Source organism: Myxine glutinosa, chromosome 12, assembly GCF_964187855.1.
Source record: "Myxine glutinosa chromosome 12, kmMyxGlut1.1, whole genome shotgun sequence".
Taxonomy (NCBI): Eukaryota; Metazoa; Chordata; class Myxini; order Myxiniformes; family Myxinidae; genus Myxine; species Myxine glutinosa.
The window spans coordinates 12,445,786-12,451,785 of record NC_136272.1 but is presented as its reverse complement, the minus strand read 5'-3'; positions in this window follow the sequence as shown (position 1 = coordinate 12,451,785).

Genomic DNA, 6,000 nt, shown 5'->3' with positions numbered 1-6,000 from the left:
ATGATAGTCGTGATATACATTCATTTGAATTACATTTTAACACCCCTTGCATTGATAAACATTACATTTTCAACATGTGATATTCCTACTTGGGATAGTGGCATTTATTTGCCTACATGACATACCATTATCTACTGATATTAGCGCAACATGAGGGATAATGTATCACAACTACACTCATGATTAGGGGATTTAGTTCGACCCCGGGAGATAGGGGGATCAGGGTAAGACAAATAATCTGATTTATGTTACATATTAAGGGATTGTCTTTATTTACCTTTTAGGAAGCTTGTTAGTTTGGTATACAATGTTGAATGTCATTGACATATAATTATGTCATAGGTATGAATATATACAAGGAATAGCAGACTTGTTTGTTGGTTTAGTAGTTATATTGGCAATTGTTTTAGTGGTGGCTTGCTTGAAAGCCTTAGTGACGGTGTGTTTGAATAAGGTAACCAACAACACGATGATAACGCATGAAGTGACAAATGAGGAAAGAAATGTGGAACCAGAAAAGGAAGACTTTTATGGCGACATAAATACTGAGATTAAAAGATTAAATCAAGTGATGTTGCAAATGAATACAGTAGAATTAAGATAATGGCATAACGACAATGTTATGAGTTGTGTCAATTACAATATCAGTGAACTCATATCACCACGAGTGACACACTGTTAAAAAAAAAAAAAAGAGGGAAAAGAAAAAGTGGAGAGGAATTATGGTAATAATACATTATGCTTAATTTGTTGGTTTGGGAAAATTGTTGTTGGGAATTAGATATTCCCGTTTGTGATTGTAATCATATACAATTTATTTTCTTAGAGTAGTGCTAAAATACCTGCATGAGTTAATTTTTGAACTATATTAACCTGAAAGCAATTGTGGATGCTATTCTTAGTTTAGTAATAAAATACATACCTGATTGAATATTATTTGTGTGACGCATATAAATGAATATAACTTTTTTGTGTTAAGGAAAAACAACAAATTGTTGAATGTGAAACTGTCGGAAGATATACATGATTATGCTGATTTCATGGTAAGATGTACCCTATCTGATTCAGTGTGTGTGGAAAGCAGATTCAGATGTGACTGAGCATAAGGATAAGACGAGATCACATTTTGAAGGGAGTGCTAACGGAATTGGGAAGAAGTTCGAGAAAGAAAATTTGTGGCTAAAAAATGAAGTTAAACGTGGCATACACCCTCTTTCTCAAAGAATGATGAAGACATTCTCCCGTGTAACTTGGAGATGGATGCTTACCTTCACCAAGGAAATTTATGTGACCATTTGCCTGGATCACACTGCAACAGATGAAAGAAAGGCGATCAATTACTCTTGTTCGAAGGCTTGGAACATTCAACACATCAGAAGTTGCAGGACAACGACACCTTACCTGCAACCTCTGTGAAATGCGGGGACATATGTTATTACTTCACCAACTTCCGGGGAGCCAGCATGGAGCTACAAAGCAATGGCTGTGCCTTTTCACAACAGCTGTGCACGATTCTGCGGGCCACTCCTGGTATGGACCATGGATGACCTGAACACCATGGTCCCAACATCATTGTGGATGCATCCGGCATCCCTGTTCCACATCTTGCTGGCCAATCAACGTCACACCAATACTTGCTGCCCACTCACAATGAGGGAGGAGGCAAGTCGACTACAACTGGGTGAAGGCCTTGTTCAGGAATTACTATGGTTTACAGCAAAAAGTGGCAAGAATGCTACATGGAGAGCAGGGTCAGTCTATGACTCCGCAATGTTACCACAACAGCGAAATCCTACACGAAGTAGTGCAGGTGCTATGAAGACATTAGGAGAAAATGTTTCATACCTGGATTCAAACACAAGTGATCAGCCCTTCCTTTCAAACAAAGTCAACATTTGTGTGGAGGCAAACGTTTTTGCCAGATGGTGCAGATGCTTTACAAAACTTGAAAATGAAGTGAAATTGTAGTATCTTGGTGATGGTGAAGTGTTGTTTTGAAAAGATATTTGTGATGCAAATGCAATAGATTGAACAATATGGAAGGAGTCAATGACCAACGAAATGTTTTGTGATTCTTGCAGGATGACGGTGTATGCCTAAGGGAATTTGATTACCAAAGTTATGGTTTGAATACTTGTATTGATATTTACTTGTAGAGATTGATTATTTACTTATACTTGTATTGATGTTTACTTGTAGAGATTGATTATTTACTTATACTTGTATTGATGTTTACTTGCAGTGATTGATTATTTACTTATATTTGTATTGATGTTTACTTGCAGTGATTGATTGTTTACTGATATTGATGTTTAGATTAATGGTTAATATAAACAAAAACAAAAAGATGAGGGAATTGTGGAAGTGTAACTCAGTGTAACTCATTGGTTGGAACTGGTAACGAACCAAGGTATGAGCAGGTGGTCGTAAGAATGTCAGGAATGCATCTCGCCCTGTCGAAGCTGGGAGTGCTGTTGTGTAGCTTTAGCACGGCCCCGGGCTAACACACATTCCCAAGCCTTCACTATTGACTTGGGACATCGGGATGCAAAGAGTGTGAAGGAACTCCCCAGCAGGGGGGCGAGCATGCATGACCTCGGGGCATTTGCGGAGAAGGGATTAGCGCGACAAGGCCCATATAAACCAGAGCAAACTATGAGTCAGGGGACTTGTCATCAGAACCTCTGCCCGACGGGAGGAAGGAGGACGGGAATGGCGGAGGAACATCGGCCGAACAAGAAGGACTATGCGGATAGAGTTACCTGGTCCATTGAGTTAAACAGTATTATTTGGTATTGGAATGAAGTGAACAACCAGTTAATAAAGTTGCGATCTTTTGTAACCTGTGACATCATTGGAGTCTTGAGTCTCCCTACACACTTCCACGACAATCGCCCTAGAGCCGGGGTAGCTATATTCTTCTCATCTTCTTTTTTCCTCCAAACTGACATTGTTTTTGAAGACATAATTAAGGGGTATCTAATTTCTGTGTCTTTCACCTTCAATGGTTACAGGCACACACTTTTTAATGTCTACTCACCCAGTGACAGCACTGACAGGGTCACCTTTTTCACACAGTTAGAAACATCACTCACTCATGTAGATTTTAATAATCTTGTTTGCTTGAGTGGGGATTTTAATTGTACTCTAGACTCTGCCATGGACCGGAATGGTAAAGAACCTCATCTAGCTAGTACCATCCCACTGGCAATGGTTTTATCTAAATTCTCTTTCGTTGATGCGTGGAGACTTCCCAACCCCCTCATACGCCAGTATACATGGTGTCGCTGTCTTGACGGTCGGCTTTCCTTCGCTCGGCTAGATCGTGTTTACATAAATAGTAACTTTCTTAACATGATGGGCAATGTGCAAATTTTACCAATCGGTTTCTCCGATCATCACATGGTCACCTTTTCTCTTCTCTCTCCGATACAGAACTATGGAGCTGCACATTGGATTTTTAATGTGGACATTTTAGAGGATCAAGCTTTCCTTAAAGCCTTCCGGGCTTTCTGGGGTACACTGCTTTTGCGGAAACCTTCTTTTTCTTCCCTCAATCAATGGTGGGATAATGCTAAGGCACAAATTAAAACCTTTTGTCAGCAGTATAGATTCTTTTGTACAAAAGATGAGTCTCTCTTTAAAAGTGTTATTGAAAAAGAAATTTTAGCTTTGCAAAGCCATCTGTCACCTTCCAACACAATGGAAACGAATCTTTCATTGGCCAAAAAGAAAGCTATTCTCAACCGACTATGTGTAAAACAAGCTAGAGGTGCCATGGTTCGTCTCCGTGTGGAGAATTTGCGTCATCTGGACGTGCCTTCTAGTTTCTTCTTTCGACTTGAACACACTTCAAAGGGTAGCGAGCAGCTCACCTTGTTACGGACTGTGCAGGGCAATATGATAAAGGATCACAAGGGCATTAGAACCCTGGTTAAAGATTACTTCTCTGATCTGTATTGTAGGAAAGACATTGATGACGAAATGGTGCAATCTGTAACCGCGTCCTTGCCCACCTTGTCAGCTACTGCACGTCAAGAGCTGGACAGAAAGATAACTATGGAGGAACTGTTTGTTGCACTACAAGCCTTGCCGAATGGAAAAGCCTCTGGCTTGGATGGACTCCCCGTAGAGTTCTACAAAGCTTTCTGGGACCTCTTTGGGACGGAACTGTTGGAAATATTTTCTGACAGTTTACGACTCAACCAACTGCCACTCAGCTGCCGTAGAGCGGTGCTTGCCCTAATACCCAAGAAGGGAGATCTGCATCGGGTGGAAAATTGGCGTCAGATATCCTTGCTATGCGTGGATTATAAAATCTTTTCCAAGGCTCTCACCAACCGGCTCAGAGTCGTGATTGGGGAGATCATACACCCAGATCAATCTTACTGTGTCCCTAAAAGGTCAATTCACGACAGTATCTTTCTTGTACGTGACATGATTGATATCTGCTCTCTCGAACAAAGAAATGTTGGTCTGGTGTTCCTCGATCAAGAAAAGGCCTTCGATGCCATCGATCACTTTTATCTCTTCTCTGTTTTACGGGGGTTTGGTTTTGGTGAATTTTTTATCTCTCACGTACAGCTACTGTATTATAACATTTTTAGTTTAGCAAAAGTTAACAACATTTTATGTCAGCCTTTCCCGGCTAGTAGAGGCATTCGTCAAGGTTGCCCTCTTTCCAGCCTCCTGTACTCCCTCGCGATTGAGCCTTTGCTCGTTCGTTTGCACGCACATCTTCCCGGTTTCGTTCCTCAACCAACTGCGAACCCGTTCAAGGTGATTGCTTATGCAGACGATCTTTGTGCAATCATTCACTCGGATGAGGACGTCTTGGCCTTGGTCCAATGCGTCCATGAATTCAGTTTGGCAAGTTCGGCAAAAGTGAATTGGAAAAAGAGCAGAGCTCTCGACCTTGGTCCGCAAAATGGCGCCACTCCTCCGACTCTGCCGGAGCAACTCGAATGGGCATGGGATGGCGTTCTTTACCTTGGTGTCTTTCTTGGTACCGAAAACTTCATTTTGAGAAACTGGGAATCTCTCATAATTAAAACTGAGAGGCAGCTGCTAAAATGGAAGGGCTTACTCTGCCAACTCTCCTATCGGGGCTGAACCCTCATTATAAATAACCTTGCAGCATCGATGCTTTGGCACGTTTTTATGGCACTGCAGCCCCCGGATTTTATTCTTAAAAAACTGCAATCTATTTTTATTGACTTCTTTTGGGGGGGGGGGGGGGGGAAGCACTGGCTCAAACCTGGTGTGTTAAACCTACCCGTTGCTGAAGGAGGACAGGGTCTGATTGCCATTACCAGTAAAGTTATGACTTTTCGCCTCCTGTCGCTTCGTCGACTGCTGTACACTGACGTCCCGTGGAAGGCATTGGCTCACTGCCTGCTTCGGCAGGCAGGGAGACTCGGCTACGATCAGGAGCTGTTCCTTATTGGCAGCAAGAAAGTCGATATGGCATCAGTCCCCCTGTTCTACAGGAGTGTGCTGGAGGCATGGTAGGCGGTTACCGTTCGCCGTGATAACAGTAATTATTCCCTTGAAATGTTCTTAAACGAGCCAATTTTTTTAAACCCCATTTTTGAAGGGGTCTGCAGTGATCGTACTTTTATGCAAAAGTTTATTGATGCTGGATGCACCAAGGTTAAAGATTTTAGAACCCCTCCTCCTTACAAGTGGAAACCAGCTGCTGACGTCGCTGTTGCCACTGGAGTTAGGTCCATTCGGGTCATTGGGAGGATATTCTCTGTGATTCTGCACTTTTTCAAGCAAACCAAGCTAAAATGGGCTCCACAGGTGGAAGCTGGCCCTCTCTCATCCCAACACCCCTTTCCAGAGCTTTTGCTTATTTTTCAAGGTTTCACCTCCTTTAAGTTGATGGAAAAATCCTCTGTTTATGGCATGTGTGTCAAAGCCCTTGTTTCTGATAGACCTGCAGAACCACAAGCGCACTGGACGAGAATGCTCCAGACTACTCATTCTACTTCGATA